The 21364-nt window shown below is 38.1% G+C and overlaps 1 protein-coding gene across 2 annotated transcripts in view; it reads right to left on the bottom strand.

The window, feature by feature from the left end:
* Positions 1–21364, bottom strand: part of rabgap1l (RAB GTPase activating protein 1-like) — a 423532-nt gene that overhangs the window by 93260 nt on the left and 308908 nt on the right. The gene's annotated exons all lie outside the window — the stretch shown is intronic.

The following is a 21364-nucleotide window of genomic DNA, read 5'->3' as shown; positions in this document are numbered from 1 at the left end:
AAAATGAAGCTACCATTTAACTAATGTCTAATGCACTACAAGTGTCACCTATCAATCTTCTTTGGCCACTGAAAGCTTCTGTAAATTTAGCATTCATTTCAATTCAAAGTACTTTATTTATCTCCAGCGGGTTGAATAAAGTTCAAAAGACTGATGAAGGATGTGAGATGGGTCTTCAATGATGGCATAGGCCTTCCTCAGGATCTGCTGGGCATAAAGCTTTGCCAGGGGATTTAAAGTCTCAACAATGATTCTGGAGCTGAGGTTTACAACATTTTGAAGGCGATTTTTGTCTTTTTGACTGAGGGAAGTGAACCAACAGATACAACAGGCATACTGAATCATACCATGATGCAGCACAGATAGGTTGCCGCAGACAAGATTTGAAGAGTTTTGAAGTTCACTCTGAATGGCCTAATCTATACATACTGGACTCACTATGTCTGGCATTAAGGGGCCTGTTCGTTGTGGTACATGTGGGATACACTGGTGTTCAGGAGCCAGTTCTGTGTGGTACATATAGGATAATATGTGTCTGGTGTTCAGGAACCTGCTAAGTATGGCCTGTTTATTGTGATTCACACAGTCTGCAAGAAGCAGTTCTGACTATGTTAGAGTTAATTAATTCCTTGTTGTTGCTTGATTTAATTGAAAATGCAACAGAAGAGGCATTATTTTATATAGGAACAAGTAATAGGTTTATTCCATGCTGAAAAAAAGAAGAAAGAGAACACAACGTTTCAGCCGTGGAGCCTTCTTCAGGTGTGAGAGAGACAGGGCAGTAGGCAAAGGTAAAGTAGTGGGAGAACAAAGGTTGGGAGGGAGGAGGAGTGAGAGGCGGGAGCAGGGGACAGAAAGAGAGGCCAATCAAGAGGTGTGAAGTCAGAATGGGTGCAGAGAGGTGTGAAATGAAACTTCCAATGAATAGAGAAAATTTACAAGAACAGTAGTCTGTCGTTAAGAGAAGGGAGAATGTGTGATCCTAGCTGCAGAATAATTTTAGTTTCGGTGGTCTTTCTGATGTATGAGTTCGGAAAACCGTCTTTGAGAACACAGACGGAGAGATTAGAGTGGTCGTGGCCGTCAGAGGTGAAATGAGAAACAATGGGCTTGGAGAGATCTTTAATCTTCACAGCCCTGACGTGTTCTCTGAAGCGGTCTCCGAGTCTCCTTCCTGTTTCTCCAATGTAGATGGCTGGGCATTTACTGCAAGAGATACAGTAAATAAGGTTGCTGGAGGTACAAGATGCTGTCTGGGTAATCTGGAATTGTCCTGAGGGGCCTTGAATGAGTGTGTTGGTGGATGTGTACTTGCAGGTGATACAGCGAGCTCTGTTGCAAGGGAAAGTGCCTTTTTTTTTTACCATGGACATCACATCTCTTTACACCGTCATTCCCCATAATGACGGCCTTACAGCCCTCAAGCACACGCTGGAGAAACGCACAGTGCTTGATCCACCCACCCACACCCTGGTACGCCTTGCAGAATTGGTCCTCCCACTGAACGCATTCTCTTTCAATAATCTTTTTTACCAACAGGTGAGTGGAGTTGCCATGGGCACCAGAATGGGACCCAGCTATGCCAATATTTTTGTCGGCTGGGTAGAAGAACGCTTCTTCGGTTCCTACACTGGCTATGTCCCTGACCTCTACAAACGATATATTGATGACTGCGTCGGTGCTGCCACATGCTCCAACGATCAGCTTGAGTTCTTCCTGCACCATTTCACCAACTTCCACCCGTCCCTCAAATATACGGTTAACATATCTTCCACTACTCTTCCGTTTCTAGACATCAACTTCTCTATCAACTACCCCCGACTGTCCACTTCAGTTTATTACAAACCCACGGATTCACACAGCTACCTCCTGTACAGCTCATTTCACCCCAACCACACTAAAAACTCTCTTTCTTTTTCACAGTTCCTTAGGCTACGACGATTATGCAGCGACGACATTGACTTCGAGAACCAAGCCCTCGAAATATACTCCTTTTTCATCAACAGAGGATACCCCAGCAGTGTGATTGACAGGGCCCTTGCCCGAGCCAAAAACACCCCCCGGACCATCAACACGATCAGGAACTCCCGCCGTAACAACCGCATTCCTTTGGTGCTTCCTTACCACCCTAACATCCTATCCCCAGGACCTTTAAACCACAACTTTTCCATCTTACAGGATGATCCCTCCATTGGGGCCCTCTTTTCTGATCGCCCTATCATCTCATATCGCTGACCACCTAATCTGCGTAACCTCCTTGTTCACAGCTCCCTTGACCATCCTCAACAACCATCCACACCAGGCACTTTCCCTTGCAACAGAGCTCACTGTATCACCTGCAAGTACACATCCACCAACACACTCATTCAAGGCCCCTCAGGACAATTCCGGATCACCCAGACAGCATCTTGTACCTCCAGCAACCTTATTTACTGTATCTCTTGCAGTAAATGCCCAGCCATCAACATTGGAGAAACAGGAAGGAGACTCGGAGACCGCTTCAGAGAACACGTCAGGGCTGTGAAGATTAAAGATCTCTCCAAGCCCACTGTTTCTCATTTCACCTCTGACGGCCACGACCACTCTAATCTCTCCGTCTGTATTCTCAAAGACGGTTTTCCGAACTCATACATCAGAAAGACCAATGAAACTAAAATTATTCTGCAGCTAGGATCACACATTCTCCCTTCTCTTAACGACAGACTACTGTTCTTTTAAATTTTCTCCATTCATTGGAAGTTTCATTTCACACCTCTCTGCACCCATTCTGACTTCACACCTCTTGATTGGCCTCTCTTTCTGTCCCCTGCTCCCGCCTCTCCCTCCTCCTCCCTCCCAACCTTTGTTCTCCCACTGCTTTACCTTTGCCTACTGCCCTGTCTCTCTCACACCTGAAGAAGGCTCCACGGCCGAAACGTTGTGTTCTCTTTCTTCTTTTTTTCAGCATGGAATAAACCTATTACTTGTTTCCTTTGCAGCCTACGCATGCTGACGCAGCTACCCACCTGAATTATTTTATATAACTCACTAGAGGTACAGTACTACCAAAGGCTCAGAACTATGCTCACACTGCAGTTAATGCCGATTAAAATATTTTAACTGAAAATCCAAAAAGAAAATAGGATTTTCTTAGAAAATAGAGAGTTTAATTAGTTATATAATGCTCCATAGTTTAATTAATTATATAATGCTCCATTTAACCAGTTAGTCTAAGAATACAGCAAATCATCATCTGCAACAATAATTAGGTGAGTATCTATTTAGACAGCTGGGCATAACCAGAAGCAATCTGAGTGCAGTAGCTTGCTCATACATACACAGTGTTGGTCAAACTAACACATTTTGACATTCTTTGTGTCTGCTACTCACTCACCTAACAGTCAGTTACCAATGAATGACATAATTACTTACTATTTTGATACTATTCATATTCACTCAAAACATGAATAAACAAAGGACAGAATGTAAAAAATATACATAACAAACCTCATCACTCAGTTATAGAAAAATATTTGCTCACTTGTAACGAATCAATATTGTATGAAAATACCAATGAAGAGACAGGTTAATACAAAACTTGACCTTGCCTGTTCTACAGCAATTATTTGTGATTTTGGCAAATAATTTCTGTACAAATAAATGGGCCTTGTGGAGAGCATAAAACATTCATTCAAATTATGGGCAAATTAAAGACATATATATATAGACTTCATATAAATAGAAGCCAAAACAGTACATATATTTAAATATTACTATACATAAAGAACAATATATACAACACAAGCAATAGATATTGCTTCCTCATGTGTTGCATTTTTAATGCTTCTCAGTACATATAATTAAATGTAGTGCCTTGCGAAAGTATTCAGACCCTTGCAGTTTTTGTTGCTTTGACATGCAGTCATGACACTTTGAAGTAGAAAGTAATATTTGTTATATACTGTGTACAGCCTACTCCACAAAGCAAAAATAAAAACAAAGAAGTACACTGATAATTAAAAAGAAAAAAATGAAAAGGTAAGATTGCTTAATTATTAAAACCCTTTATTGAGCAAACCTAAATTAATTTAGATGCACAAAATTACCTTAACGGGTCACACAGTTAGCTAAGTGGCCTCTATCTGAGTGCAATAATAGTAGATCATGATTTCATAATAAATACACACATCTCTGCAAGGACCCTTTCAGCAAAGATTCCACCACTAAGCACAAGCTTTAAAAATAACAAAGGAATACATTTTTACAAAGACACAGATCAGATGGGTATAAAAACATATCAAAGACCCTTAATATCTCTTTGAGCATGGTGAGGTCGATCACTAAGAAATTGAAGGCACCTATACACCTGCCTATATCAGGCTATCCCTCAAAAACTGAGCAGCCATGCAAGGAGAAATCAGTGATGCCACCAGGAGGCCAAAGGTGACTTTGAATTAGTTACAGATTTATGTGGCTGAGATGGATGAAAATATCCTTGAATCAACAATATTTTAATCACTCAACAATGAATGTTTGTATGTACAGTAACTAAGAAAAACACATTCACATCCCACAAGGGGCTCGCAACAAAGCAGCTAAGTGATACTGCAAATATTTAACAAAAGGTTTTGTGATCAAATCAGACACAATTGAAACATTTTGGTTTAAATGCAAAGCAATACATCACATGCCAACCCAACAAAATGCATCACTCAATCAACTATGATTGAACCATCCTTATTGTAAAGCATGGTGGTGCAAGCATTATGTTATGGTTTAGGATCTCATCAGCTGATATTGGGAAATTGGTCAAACAAGCTGGAACATAGTTGGAGTAAATGGCAAATTGTAGAAGAAAACCTTCCCTAAACCTAAAACTGGACACCTTTTCATCTTTCAGGACAGAGATTCAAAGAACAAGGCCAAATCTACTCTGGAGTGGTCAAGTTATAAAAAAGTGAATGTCCTCGAGTGGCCCTGTCAAAGTCCTGACTTCAATCCTACTGAAAATCCATGGAAAGTCTTGAAAACCTCTTTCCATCAATCAAATTTGCCAAAAGGGACAGACAAAAATTGTTTCAAAACCACTATGCAAAGTTGATCATGACTTACCCAAAAAGACTGCAATTGCTGTTGAAGCAGCTTCCACCCAATTGTTATGTTCACTGGTCTTTTAAGACATGCAGAGCTTAGACAACCCCCTTTAATAAATCTGATCACATGGTCTGACTGATCACCTGTCAGGTGGTTGAGGAGTCTGTGTGCTTCCTTCTAAATTATGTTTTTCTCCCTTTGAATATTGTCAACAAGAACAGACAGCCAATACCAAGAAAGCCTGCTGAACTCTCTCAATAAGCCACATGCCTTATTTACATGAAGAATGTAAATATGCCCTTCCAGCATTGAATGATTTACTGTTCACACTCCACACTATGCGTTAACAGTTACCATTTTTTAAAGTCAGTATTATTTTTTTCACTTAAAATGTTTTAGCATATCTTAGTATTAATCAATAAATATTTGAAAGTATTGTGCTCTCAGCCAAGAAATCAGCTACAATTTAAAAATGACACCACCATAAGAAAATAAAAAATATTCAGTGATCCCAATAAAAAACGGACATAAAATGTTGTTCACAAGCACTTTAGAATATTAACCTTTTCAGGCCTCAGTCAAACCTGGTCTGATATGTCTTAAGTGACGTGGTTCTGAGCCAAAAACATGTATAACATTGACAGAAGGTTGATATTCCAGACACAAGAGGGAGCCATTTCACCACATGTAACATGCAGATAAAAAATGTACTCAGAAACTCATCACAAATAAGATTAGAGGTTGCCACATCCCACAACATGAAAATAGACTTGTATTTTGATCTAGAGGTTGATCTAGTGGACATTAACACCAATATTGTATCATGACAATAAAATATTGATAACTGTTCACTTCACTTCATTTTTATTCTTATATATTACCTTTCAATCCAGTGCATTCTCAAGGCACTTTAGATAAATTATACACGTAAAAAAGTACAAGTTTGGAAAGTCCCTATGAAAGCAAGGTGGGGAATGAGATTAAAAGAAATTTTGTTTACATTATTTAAATTGTTTGCACACTCTATATGAGTCTATATTCTAGTCAAGAGGTAGAAAGATACTTGTGACTTTTACACGCCATTTTATTGAAAATCTTTGTTTCAGCTAATGCTTAATAATTCAGCTGATCTTCAGCACCTCAATTGATTAATCAATTAAGGATCAAACCAGTAATTCATGTACTGTAAAGTTCAAAGTGCTTTAACTGCTTGTACTAGAAATCCAAGTAGTGGCATAACTATAAACTACCAAGCTGGCTCTCATACTGATGGCCCTGTCAGTGTATCTGTTACGTCTTCTTGGGAACTGATGAGTTCCTACAGGAGAACCATCTGTTTCATCATTGGAAGGCAAAGACAGCGAGTGTGGCTTTTCCTTTGCCTAACGTATCCCTTGAGAACTGAAAAGCAACGGAAACATTCACAAAAGGTACCTTATTTTTAATAGTTTTATAATGTAAGTTTTTTTTTCAGTATCAGCTTCACATCAAGCAGATATTTATTTTAAATATCCCATCTAGATTTAAACAACAAGACCTAGGACAATCCACAGCAGAGTCTAAGCTAGGAAGCTGTTTGCCTATGTATTGAACTTATTAATTGCTTATTCTCACTGATAGCAGAAGGATGTAAAAACAAGTGTGTAGAATTGAGTAAAAAAATATTTTTAGTGAATTTGGCCTTACATATTATTTTGTCTTGCAGAGATTCTTAAAAAATGTGAGTTTTTGTAATTGTGATGAGATAAGTTTTCTTACCTATTGTAAATTGGTATAGAAAGGTATTAATTGGTGTCAAGACAGTGGAAAGCAAATGGCAAACAGAATTTATTGTAATTCTTCAAAATTACCATGTAATATATCTTTTACTTGGCCAAACTATTGCTAATATAAAGCGCCTAAAATGCTAAACTTCAAAATCCAGGCCATATTCAGATGGGGAAAGTGGTGATGAATGATGCATAGCTCAGTGTCAGATGATCACAATGCTCTTGCATTTTCTCCTGACACCCTTGAGCAGCACAGACACAGGCTCTTTCCAGAAAGGCACAAAGAGCAACAGTGATGATGTATTGTTTCATTTAAACTATACTTAGCTTTGCTGGGTTTCTGGCTTTCGGAGCATGACCTACAATGCAGAAAGTTCTTTTGAATTAAAGGCTTCGAAGGACTTTGCAAAGCCAGCCTTCATGCCAATAATGGAGCCCTGGGGAGCTCTGTGAAATAAACACTGCACAAATGAGACGCGTGGAAGTAATGTAACAGTGCAGAGAAACAGAAGCCTCTCTCTCAAACACCAATCTTTAACTGTCAAAAAACTTTTTAAAAACAGAAATTAAGCCAACTCAATGGTTTCACAGTAGATAACTTTAATATGTTAGCCATGACAAACAGATAACAGAGGGATAAGGATATAGTTTTTTTCTTAAATTTTTAAGAAAACATTTTAAACAAACAAAAATGTTTAACCTAATAATCTTATTAAAGACATTTCTGCAAAAAACATCCACTGTAATGCAGCCACTCAGAATCCTCGAAGTGTAATGCGAAGGACCACAAGACACATGACATGGCACATTGAAATGTACGCCAAACACCTTTTTATTAAGTCCAGAACTGCACTGAACCACCAGTGCCTCACATTAACAAGATTACAGTATTTGTCTTTTTAAAGCCGCTATTAATTGTATATATTACAATGAAAACCTAATATAAATATTTTTAATCACAGTTTATACACAATTACTAATAATTCTGAATACTGTATTTAATGAAAAAAATGAAAATGTCTCTGTTAATTGGAGTTATGGTAGAGTATGACTAGAATAGGAAAGCACTAATGGGTTAAAAACCTATAGTATCCCACTGTATATAGACTATATCATACTGCCATTGATTTATTTACTGCTTGGTACTGTTTGGTTACCTGTGGATATCACTTAATGGCTGGCTGGAATGAAGCTGTCTGAAATAATGCAATGTTTGAGGGCATGTCCCATGAGGACATTCTGTTCTGTAAGCCGCTAGCAACAAGAACTACAGGAAAATACATATTTCCGCTTCTGAATGAATTTATCAAAGAGAATGACATCGACTGGAAAAAATGTGTCGCAGTTTGTACAGTTTGTACAGACGGTGCTAGAGCGATGACAAGCTGACACAGCGGTGTAGTTGCACGAATTAGAGAGGTTGCTCCAGATGTGAAGTGGATGCACTGCAGCATCCACTGCGAGGTCTTGGCAGTTAAGAAAATAGAGGTTTTAAAATCTGTGTTAGACTCTGCTGTCAAAGTTGTGAATTGCATCAAGGTGTGACCAATGAATTCACGTATGTTCAGTGTGCTTTGTAATGTGGCTGGTAAAATTAGCATACCTGGCTGAAATATTGTCATGTTTCAAGTGATGTCTCTGCTTTCCCAACCTTGTGCACACATATGGTGTGGCACTCGGTGCTGTTGTTTGTGATGTGATTGCAGTGCACCTCTTGTCATTGGAAGAACAGTTCCCAGAGTAATTTCCAGTTGAGGCCACACCAGAGTGGATCAGGAACCCCTTTACTGTTGATGTCTAAGGAATACCCAAGGATCTGACCTGTGCTGAACAAGAGAAGTTGCTTGAGTTATCATCTGATGCAACTGATGTCAGAATTGAAACAACAGTCACTGTTGGATTTCTGGATCCAAAGACAGAGTGAATACCCAGCCCTCTCATTAAAGGCTGTGCAGGTTTTGATGGCTTTTTGCTACTACCTACTTTTGTGAGACAGGCTTCTCTGCTCTCACTGCAATCAAGACAAAGTATCACAACAAAATGGATGCTGAGCAAGAACTGCGTTTGAAGGTCACTGCCCTTCAAATGTCCCTGCCATTGCAAGGCTTTGCTTGACTAAAAAGGCTCACCCCTCTCATTGAAATGGTAAGTGCTCAGTGCCATTTTTATTGCATGTGAGTGTGTGTGCGCATGCTCATGTTGGTCATTGAGCTTTTCTATGGTTCCTATGAGAAGATGACTTGTAGCTGGTACTTGGATGGTTTGGTTTGATCAGGGTTGGTACTTGGTCCAAAATGTTTGAGAACCACTGGTCTACTCAATTGCCTGATTGAAATTGAGAGGGTCTGCTTTTTGAAGATGAGTCTTGTGCGAGTTGCCTGGGTTGCATTGGTTGTCCAGGATAACACTGGGACACAATCTGCTCCCTGCCTTGGTGTAACAATAGGCCTATTATTTCAGGCGCTTTCCTGTCAGTAACACACTTTGGTTAGTCAGTGAAAATGAAAGGGAAAGGGAACTTTACCAAACGATTGTGTTTTCTTAAAAAAAGATTGACAGATGCAGCTATTCAAAATGTGTGGTAAAACCCCGTAACGCGCAATATTATCTGCAGTTTAGCGCGTTATACCGCAGTATGTGATTGGGTGGCCAAAATGACCGACAGGCTGCACTCGTGGTGCATTGGTTGTTAGTGAAACGATTGCTTCATTTAATCTCTTTACTGTGCATGTTTAAATCCGCTTAATATTGAATACTAATATGGAATTTTACAACTAAAGGGAAATTTTAGTATCTGAAAATGAAAAGAAGAGGAGCATAACATATGTGAAGGTCATAAATGATATTAATTTAGGAATGTAAACATATTATGTAAACTGTATATGAGTTGGAATTGGTAGTTTAAATAAAAAATACACACCAGTAATCTATTTTCTTCATAAACATTTTAAGCATCAAAGTCTTTCATTCGGTTACATACTGTGGTTATTTTTACATGCTCCTTCTGACTAAAAAGTACTAATATTTAAACCTTTTCTATGAATACTTATTCATAGAAACAATCGCAGTAAAAAATGCATACTTTTTAGAATTTGATAAATAGGTAATATGATATGGAATCACGTATCTAAAGAAATTAATAACCCAGCTCTCTCTATGACTTTTCCTTTAACAAATAAATTTCTTTGAAAAATGAAAATAGTAAATATTATCGACACTATAATTTGTTTGTATTTCTAAATATCACAACATGTTCAAAGTTAAGTGATCTATTAATAACAACTAATAATTTCAAACTGCTTTTATTTTAAAATTGTATTTTGGGGTGATTTGTCACTGTTTTCACAAACTTATTCAACGTCTATTTATGAGACAGGGCGTTCTAGACCATATAATCTATTGCACAGAGAGAATGGATTGGCAAGTCTTGGCAGTCTTGCTTCGCTGACATGTCCACCTTGTCAGGACCACTTAGTGACTGTGGGTCAACTGCAGATAGTACTGTATGTCCTAACTTTTCCCTTATCCCTGGCATCACTGCAAGCTTGCATAGGCCAGGCAAAAGATTTTTATAATTAAAAAAAATAAAAAATAAGATACAATGACGTGTTCCAGCTTAACTTAGACATTGCATGACTTTAAAAGCTATAAAAAAAAGGTTTAAATGGTTAATAACTACTATTTAGAATCTTTATGTACGCTGTAAGATTTCTGCTTTTTAACTAAACATTTAAAATACTTGACTTTCATAAATGCAACACACATTTCATACAGAAAAAATCACATTCACTTCTCTTCCTGTTATGTAGGACAGATCAGCAGGTCTTTTTTTCCCCAATCAGAGGCTCTGAAAACAGCTTTTTGCATGTTGTTTTTTAATAAATACAACACAAGTACCAGACTTCTCAGTGGCTTTCAAAATTAAATTATGCATGCAAATCTGTGGACTAGAAAGATAACTAAGCTATACATCCATTTCTAATGGTGGCGAAGTGGTTAGCATTGCTATCTTGCAGCACTGGGGCCCTAGATTCACTTTCTGCTGTCCTGTGTGTGTGGAGTTTGAATGTTCTCCCTGGGTTCCGTAGGTTTTCTCCAAATGTGTGATATGATTTCCTCTCGCAGTCCAAAACATACTGGTAGGTTAATTGGCTTATGGGAAACCTGGCCCTGGTGTGTTTGTGTCTGTTTGTCTGTCCTGTGATGGACTGGTGCTATGTTCCCGGGTGTATTCTGCCTTGTGTCCGTTGCTTGCTCAGATAAGCTCTAAATCCTCTATACTGGATAAAGAGATTTGAAAATTGATGGAAGTAAAGGCACTCTGTGGATGGAACTATACACAGTGTTAGAAACCCACCCTCAGCATCTCACTGAGGATAAATTATTTTATAGTGCTAGCTTAAGGAAACAGCCATTCCACCTCTCTTGCACATCAGTATCTATTCATAGTTAGTTATTTAAACAAATTGCCTCCAAATACAAATTTCTTAAGATGCCTAACCCTTTTAGGAAGTGTTCTTGTTATCAGTGTAGTCCTCAACATTCCCAAAATTATCTTTTTCCTACCTACTGTACATCTCTAGTCTTACATCCTGCAATAACTCAACCAACACTTAAATCCTTGAAAACTGCTTGTGTTAATTTGTTTAAATCACAAATATCATATGTAAATACTGGCCATGTAGTACTCTGCATTGCGGAATTTCATACTGATTTAGTTTCTTTAAAAGGGAACTAGAGAAATCAAGAAAGGCTTTTTTTTTCTAGAATTAATAAATGCATGCCCTGTTCACTGGTATAATTAAATTAAATCTCCAATATGTTCAGAATTTGACAGCCAAAATCCTGATCGGGTTCCATTCCGCCTGTCTTCAAGTCCTTGCACTGGCTTCCTATCAGGTTTATTATCTGTCTACTCCCCACCTTGCAGCCTTTGTCCATCTGACTCTGGTCTTCTAGCTGTCCTCAAGAACATCTACATTCTGTGGGTGACAGGGCCTTCTCTAGCTGCACCCCAGAGCTCTGGATTTGTATCCCCACTGATATCAGAGTCACCTAGCCCCGAGTGCATTTAAATCTAAACTCAAAATCTTTCTTTTCAGAAGACTTATTTAGTGTCTGTATCTGCTTCATTTTCTAATTTCAGTTTTTTATTATTGTTATAGAGAAACATGATTACATTTTCCCTGGTTCAGAAAAAAAATACCTAAAGTACACTATTGATCACCGAATTATTGCAGTTGACATGATTTCTTTCATTCACCCTTTCCTGAACATCTAAGATAAGCAGAGATAGTGTTGTCTCTGGTGCGATTTTTTGCAGCTGAAATTTCACTGTTTAAATGAATAAGAAATTAGACTGCTCATAAATCTAAATCACTTATTCTACATAAACACAGCATAATTGAAACTGATTTGAGATGTTAAAAAGGATTTATTTTTTTTATGTGTATTTGCTTTGTTTGTCGAGATTTTAACTTTATATTTAGGCTCAGATTTGAACTACAAATCTTACACTAATTACTAGCAGTAAATACTGATGTTTTGCTCCCCCTAACTACAAAAATATATTTGTATTGTAGTTGGGATTATTTTTTTGCACGTGCGATTCGGACACGGAACAGTTAAAGATGGCGACAAGTCAGGCACCCAGAACCCAAATAGGAGTAGCTTAACCGACATACATAGTTGTGTAATTGACAGCTTCGAAACTCGGCCCCAAAGTCATGTGACTGATTTTTCGCCCTGTTTTGTTGGTTCAATGCAGGGATCACAAGCACCCACCGTTAACTGGGATGTGTAGTTTTTAATTCAGTTTGAATTATAACTGTACGTACTATCTTCGTATTTGTCCAGGGGTTTAAAAGAGGGTGTGCCAAAAATTCTCAGTGCCGTCATCTCCGCTTTAAAGGTACCTCCCTTGTGGAAGAATTTGACCTCGAATGTTTGCCCAGCGTACTTACAGGTTTCCAGCAAGTCACAGGAGTTGCTGCTTCAACAATACATTTATTTAATGATTTATTTAGTCTTTCCCTTGCTCAGTCCACAGTTCCCTCCAGCTTTAAGAAAACCACCATTGTTCCTGCTCCTAAGAAACCTAGAGTTAGTTAATCAATCAATTTTCACAAAGTATATAAACATACAGTAATATGGTCAGAAGGAGCACGTAAAAACGTTTCCGAAATAACCACATGTAAGACTTTGATGCTTAAAATGTTTAGGGAGAAATGGAATACTGGTGTGTATTTTTTTCTTTAAACTACCAAGACCAGCAATATACAGTTTACATATTATGTTTATCTTTGTACATTAATATTGTTTATGACCTTCAGATGCATTATGCTCCTCTTCTTTTTATGCTCAGCTACTAAAATTTCCCTTTAGTTGTTAAATTCCATATAAATATTCAATACTAAGCGGATTAAAATGTGCACAGTAAAGAGATTAAATGATTAAATCCTTTCACTACCGACCAATGCACCACGAGTGCCCCTGTCGGTCATTCTGGCCAGCCAATCACGTACTGCGGTACGCCGGGGTGGTTTGTGGGTAGTTGCGTGTGGTACGGGTTTGTATCGTGCATTTTGAATGGCTGCATCTGTAAACATGATGAAGCCAGATGTCTCATCATGTTTATCAGTGGGTCCTGAGACCTGCCAGGAGTCTGTCATCTTCAGGTGACATCAGTGAAAGACTCTCTCTCTTCCTACCAAAGCTAACTGACTTGAATAGACGTAAAAATGTAAAAATGCTGACCAGCTTGCAAGCAAATGTGTCGGAGGCAAATGTTCACTTTACCTGTGGTGATGCAGGAGTTGTCGTAGCGAGTGAAATTGTATGGAACCATGTATGTTCAGTTCCATACATGGGAGAATATAAAAACTGGCAATTGAATATTTCATGAAAAATACTGAAGAGCGTTCACTCACTTTGTCTAGTATAGCTTAGAACCCTCAGTATCACAGGAGACCAGTCTTGCTACTTGTTTTTTAATTTAGCAACCTCCATGAGGGACTGCTGCAGATGAGACAGTGGGGTACTGAACAGCAGACACTATTTAAAGTCTCTGTAACAGAGGGGAGCTAAAAAAGATTCAAATCATTCTGCCTCAGGGTGGTAGGGAAGAAAAAAATGCAGCAAAAAAAAGGTTAAGGTCCTTTGGGACTTGAACTCAAACAGGAATGGTACCCAAAGAGACAAACAAGTCACACCGCAGCATCGAGAACAAACCTGTCCGTAGAGGTACAGAGCTGAATTATTTAAAAAAGGATTGACCTTTTACACTTGAATGAGAAAAGAAGTGCTCCAAAAAAATCAATTTGGGGCCCAGATGCAGTATTATAACCTGCTGGACTGTATAAAGGCACAATGTACCAAGAGAATAGAATGTCAAAATTTCTTATGGAGATGCTGACATTAAGGCAAAGTTGCCCTGGGAAAGCTCAACTTTAATGTTAGACAGCGATACCATACTAATAAAAAAAATCTTAATCTAAAAGAATTTGTGCATAGCAAAAGCTGACAAAATATCATGTTACTCTGTGCCTGTTGTTTAACAATAAACACCTTTTTCTGTCCATGCCACCCATAAATCAGCAATCTGTAATTAAACATTTCTTTTAAGGTGAGACCCAATCAATGAAGACACCAGTATCAAATACTGTACATATCATCCAATTTTCAAATGGTTTCATCCAATTCAAGGTCACAAAGAGGCTGGAGCCTATTTCAGCATTCAATTGGTGCAAGGCAGAAACACTGGACAGGACAGCCAGTCTATCTCAGGGTAGACACAGACACAAACACACACACACTCACACCATATTTATTGTAGTGTACATGTAGAATACACATAAAATTAATTTTAATTTATATTAAACTGAAGGTGATATTAATCCTTAAATAATTTGATTTGGCTTCATATTAGCAATCAGAAATAGGCCTATTAATGAACAGAAAGGACAGTATAAAAGAAGTTCCAGTTAATTTTTTTGCAAGATTATCAAGATTTTTGATGGATGAGACTTCTATGCAACTTTTAACTTTTAACTATGCAAGACTTTTAACTACTAAAATACTACAGGAGCTGTATTTTTTTACAAAATAAACCTTAGCAGTAGGAGATCATGTAAATTTCTAATTTTAAAGGTTCCACAGAGTCTGCTGATTATTTCAGCACATAAGGGAGCTGCCACCGAAGTAAGGGAGGGTGTACGCAAGTACGTAACGGAGAATTTGACCAAATGTTAAAAAGTGAAGTGAATTCAGAATGTATTAAATTCAACTGCATGTTACCTATTTGCCCAAAACACTACACAGGGTAATTTTACACAGAGCTAAATTAAAAAAAAAATTAAGCATGACAAAACAGATAATGAGGTGTATGCACGAGCAGAGAAATAATGAGAATATAAATTGAACTGTTAAACTGAGCAATTTTTGAGCATGTTTAATAGGATTTGCAGCTAGAAGTGTTTCCTCCAAAAACAACAAAGTGAAGCAATCGAACCAGAGCTCTTGGAAGAGGTTGTAAAAAACAGTGACTGCAGAATTCAGCTCCAAAACATTACTGGCTGAAAAATGTCCCTGAGATGACAAATCCGCAGTTTATCAAGGTATCTTGGGAACAACACTCATCCTTTACTCTGCGAGATGCCTTTTTAATCAGGCGTGTACAGTTTCCCTCAGTACCCTGAAATACAATTTACTGTATTTTGTACAACACTCAACCTTTGATTATTTTTCACCAGTCATCTCAGAAACTGAACTCTGTAATTCTGTTCCCCATGAGTGCTGCGTTTCAGATAGGACAGCCTGACGGCCCTTTGGTTAAATGGAGATTCTGTCCTTTGAGTGTTTACCCACACATAATTGTGGGTCATATAAACTACAGTATTAAGCTCCTACCTAGATGGAAGAAATGTGATTTTCTTGTCTCATTTAAAGCTTAACTATTATAACTATTAGTTTATATAAGCTTATATTAGCTTATATTCCTTTCAGATCTGTAAATTCTAAAGGTGACAGACTGTGTTTGAATTCAGATGCTAGTCTATTAGCCAGAATGTACACTGTGGGAATCGGAGCTTTTCAGTCTGTACACCAAACTCATGAAGGTCCTTGTTACAGACTGTGATTGCTTTAAAAACTCATCATTTAATTAGTTCTACAGTCCCTCATTTGCAGTCCTTTTATTACATTTTATGGCTTTGAGATGCTTCTGTTGTGTTCTTGCATTAGCATTTTTGTAATGTGACTTTTTTTCTGGGTCTTTGTAAATTGCAAGCATTTTGAGGTTTCTTGTTATGAAAGACATGTGATTGATGATTCTGTACTTAAAAGTTGGAAAGGTAATTTTTGCTAGGAAGAAGTTCTCTTCTTCAATTAAATGCATTAGTGAGACAATGCTGTTTGCATCTTTTGTATGCTTCTTATGTCTTATAATAATGCCTTTTAAAATGTACTCCATCTTCGGAATGAAAAATTAGTCATTACAAGGTGTTTTGAACTCTAAACTAAAACAGACTGGTCTTTATTAAATACATAATATTGTATACATAACTGTACAAATGTCAAGTTTCTTCTTATGCAGAAGCACATATTGAAGTTAATATAGTTTCATTTTTAAGGTCACGCTTAAATTTAGAGGCATATATATTGTTGATGTATAACGTTGATTTTTATTTGATGTGTAGCGGCAAGGCTCATTAATAATACAGGAATTAAGTTTGCTGCTCCCTTGCCAGTCTCTCTCTCCCTCATCTTATTGGTGCTGGACAAAGAGAGGCCATTCCATTTGGTTCAGATTTAAGGTGTTTTACTATCTGATAGTTTCCTGATAAGGAACAACTCCCAAGGCTGAGATTCTTCTAATAAATGGTCATCTCTGGCGCCTTACTGTCTGGGAGATTCCAAGGGAGAGTCTCATCCCAAGGTCAGAGAGCATTGTTACTCATCCTCCACCTCAATCAGCCAATCAGGAACTGGTAGGGCAGGGTAACCCCACATGGGTCTTGAATGCCCGAAAAACTTTCAACCAATGAACGACCGTAGTTTCTCCAGATAAAAGAGGCAGCACAGGGCCCAGAAGGTGCCCCTCCAGGACATTCTCAGACTCATCTCTGATAATCACGTGACAGCCAGTGTGTCCGAGTGCCAGGACTTAACTTTGTTCAAAGAGTCAAAACTGGAGGTTGCCCGTTCGAACCCAAAGAATACACCCGAGGTTAGCCCAGCAGCAAGCCTCGTGAACCGCTGGTAACCCACTGCGAATGCTCGTGTGATCGAGTGAACTACAGTCAGAACTGTCGACAGCTGAATCTCAGTATTCAGGACTAGCGCTACATCGGGAACAAACCAGTCTTCTTCCTGTCTAAAGAGTGTGACTTGCTTGGACCCGCACTTTTCATGTGCACAAAATCTGCTAGTTCAGCCAGGACTAACTAGCTGGTCTTCAGAGAGTCACTCCCAGTGCGCTGCGGCAGGAATCTCTCCCTCCTTCTCCCACACCCCCAGCCGCACCAGGACTGCCTGGCACCAGCCCAGAGGATGCCGATTTGATGCAGCAACAGCCGGTTGCTGTTCCTTTGTGTCCGCGGGAGATCTGGATCCACATAGATTGGATGAGTATTCAACATTCTGCATTACAGCTCGAGAATTCAATTGTTACCTCAGCCCCAGTTGATGTCAATTTAATTCCTATGAGTGACATACTTGCTTTTGAGTATCTAGTGTAGATGTTGTAATCAAAGCTCATTAATGAAACGGTATAAATGAATGGTATACTGAATGTATGTGTCTCTTGGTATTTGTAACTCTTCGTTATTGAATATATACTTTTTGTATTCTGCTAACGCTCACTATAAGATCTATTATGTTTATATGCACATTTATATATTAATAAATGTATTCTCATTGCTGAGTTATTCCGCAAGGTCAGTTTTCTAATAACCATCAAAGAATCATTTTGTGACTTACTGCTTAAATTAATAATTGTCCCAGTAAATGCACAAAACCCCTACAGATGTATATTATTTTATCTCACAAACCAGAGATAAATAGGTTCTGTGGTTGTTACTTACACATTCTAAAAAGAGGACACACACAAGAAAAAGAACATACCATACATAACATACTTCTGATCAAAGAGAACTCCTACTTAGGTTGTAAAACACAGGACACATTTTCAAAATTCAGCATTGACCCTTTTCATCAAATGTAAGGAAGTCAAGAATCGCTGAAAGTATTCCATCTGGAAAGAAAGTGATCTAGCTGAACATCATTCTGCAAATATGATGACCCCCAACACACACTTCCAAGAAAGGTTGAAATGTATCTCAACTTTGGATGGACATATTGTGCAATGGATCTAAAAGAACAATTGATATATACAGCAGAATATTTGTGCTTTTGCACATTGCTTGCTTTAACAAACAACAAACAAAGCTGTGTTCTAACACAGCAGCATACCACTGTGTCTCCATAGAAGGAAGAAGCTCTGCTTGCCTTAAAAAATGACCTGCAGTTGAAAGACTAAGACAGACCAAGTAAAATGGAAATGTGTTTAACAGTATGAGCATTACACTTACAGTGCCTTGCAAAACTATTTAGACCCTTTCTATAGTTTCCTGTTTCAAGACATTACAAAGTCATGCATACAATTTTGTAAGTTAATATTTTATTCAAAACTCTCTCTATGAATGATGTACACTGGCTAAGTTGTGCATAACAAATAATAATTGTTACTTTGAAGCATCATGACTGGAAACTTTAAAGCAACAGCAATGTGAAAAATTTGAAAGGGTCTGAATACTTTAGAAAGGCACTGTATAGGTGTGCTGGCTAAACCAATGATATGAAATGGCTCGGTAGAAGGCACCCCTGACAATACAACTAAAACAAAAATGGCCTTCAGATCTCCCCTGTTTTATCGTAGACTGTAAAGATATATTGTTGTTTCTTTAACATGTCTATATAAGATACATCCCTGAGGTCAGGAATGATGCATTAAATATTTTTGTGGTTACAAAATTACAAAAACAATATCAAACATGAGGCATTTTTGAGTTTGAGCATAACTTCACTGAATTTAAATTTCATAACTTTTGCTATACACCCAAGCATTCTGTTGGGTTTCCTGTTGCTTCCCTACATTGTCTTCTTGTAGACATGGAAGAATCTACATAAATGCTGAGATCCTTTTATGATATGATTCACTTTATTAATCCCCAAGGGGGAAATTAAGTTGCCAATACAGCTCATAGACATAAAAGATAATAAAAAAAATACACAGACATAATGATACTCCAAAAACTGACATATAACACTGACAGAACATATCAATCTATGCAGTGTACTATCTTTAAAATAATAACAATAAAAACAGTCATTTGGTCTGTTTAACTACAATATTGTTGAAGCTAATACCCCAGCTACTTTCCAGAAATGGCTGAATGAGATCCTTGATTAAATGAACTATGAACTACCAAACTATATGATCATCTCATTTGTAACCTTTCAGATGTTCTACGCTCTTCACATTTCTGCTTCACACACGTTCTTCACATTTCTGCTAGTTTAACTCAAAGATTGTAACCAAATGTATGTTCTTGCTTCAGTGGTAGCTTGCAGATTATTTTTCATGTACTGATTGTTATGCCCGACATTTCTCCCCTAAAGGGCGCTCCACTACTTCTGTTATTAGTACTGTGATTGTTGCTATGTTCCCCAGGTGTACCCTGTTATGTATACCGCTATTTAAAGTCTATCTCCTCCAGTCCTCAGGGCTAAACATTAGGGTATGGATGTCGCGAGGCCCACCTAGAACCAGGATACCCTACGTCCGTCTCCTGAGGGCATAGGCCTGATCCCCGACACCTCCCGTTTCCTGAGCCTGGGTATGGAGGAACTCGCCCCGTCATCCAAGGACCTCTATGTTTTGCGTGTGTTTGTGTATTCCCCCTTCCCGGGGATTTTAACCTTGTTGCACCAGAGGATGGATTTATTGTTGATGGAATCATGGACTGTGCCCTGACCTGCATTCGGACCTGCTCGGATTTGGATGCCATTCTTTGTCTCCCCTGCTCACTGTCTCATGTACTGTCACTATTATTTTGTGCACCATTAAACCCCTGTGTGTCTTCCCATATCACGCCTCGTGTTTTCTCCAGCTCTTACTGCATCGCATAAGGTCTACAACAAAACCTGACACAGACTGCAGACCACGTCAATAACAGGCACAAGACAGGATTACATCCTAAACAGGAACCAATCCACAGCAGGTTGCACACACATGCACAATACATTACATCCCCAGAAATACATTAATACACATTAAAACTGAGCATGACTGTAGAAGTAAAGTGCACAAAGCTTTATTGCAGGGTTTTTGAAAATTGACACTGTGAATGTTTGCTCACAAGGCAACAAATCAGTTCTGGTTAATGATATGGTGCTTGACACCAACTCTGACCTGTGCCTACTAACAGAAACCTATATAAATGGCTGACCCTTCGCTCTGAGCCCAAGCTTCTCTCCCTGTCTGTGTGACTCTTTGAGAGTAAGTTGGGGTATGTGAAAAGATTCCTAATACAAGAAATTGTATATGGCTAATAAAGTGATCTTATAAATTAGATTCTTATCAGTGGTCATCAGTTTACACCTTGAGTCTAGCCAGGAACTATTTTACTGTCTAAAACCAACACAAATCCTCTCTATCAGTACCTAGATAATTTCTATAGTAATTGGAATACCTTTTATAGCTTTTTATTATTTTCCATGATTTTTATAAATATTCTTGGTATGTGAGCAATACCATTCCTGGTCCTGTCTTCACAGAAAAGGTCATGTTTTATATTTGTTCCATTTGTCTTACATTTTTATCCTAGCTAGTAGATACATAGGGCAAGCATTTTCAGCTAGAAAAATTGATCTTTGAAGATTGAGTTACTTAAAACTCTAGTTTACACAATGCCCAAGAGGGTTTGCTTCCATTTAAGCCCTAAATTTGGCCTCTACTGTCTATACTTCCAGAGATATTACAATATGTTAAAGGGGACATCAATCCAGGCAGAAACGGCTTCTGGAGGACGGTGGAATACTGTTATGTACTGTACCTTATTTTTTATTTTCAGCTACCACAACCAGCTATATAAACTACATAAATGGGTTATATTTATATTCATAAACTAATATTAAAAATGACATTTAGTAATGTTATTATAGTTTGGTTATTTTTATTTTCAGCTACCAAAATTCCCCCTTAGTCATGTGATTCCATATTAATGGATTTAAAAAACGTAGTACAATAAACGAAATGAAGCTACTGTTTCACTAACATCTATCGCTCCCTGTCATCCTCCCTGGAAATTTCAGTTACTCCTCAGTTCTATTAATATGGCATCCTAGATTTCTTGTATTTTATTCTTTATGCCTGTAGCATAGATGTAAAGCGTTTAAGAATGGATGAAATACTGGATTTTTTTCTTCGTGTTGCCTTGGGCTTTTCTGATCTTGCCAGAGTT

This window comes from Lepisosteus platostomus, chromosome 11 (genome assembly GCF_059453375.1).
Source record: "Lepisosteus platostomus isolate fLepPlt1 chromosome 11, fLepPlt1.hap1, whole genome shotgun sequence".
NCBI classification, from domain to species: domain Eukaryota; kingdom Metazoa; phylum Chordata; class Actinopteri; order Semionotiformes; family Lepisosteidae; genus Lepisosteus; species Lepisosteus platostomus.
This window is presented reverse-complemented; position numbering and strand designations above follow the sequence as displayed.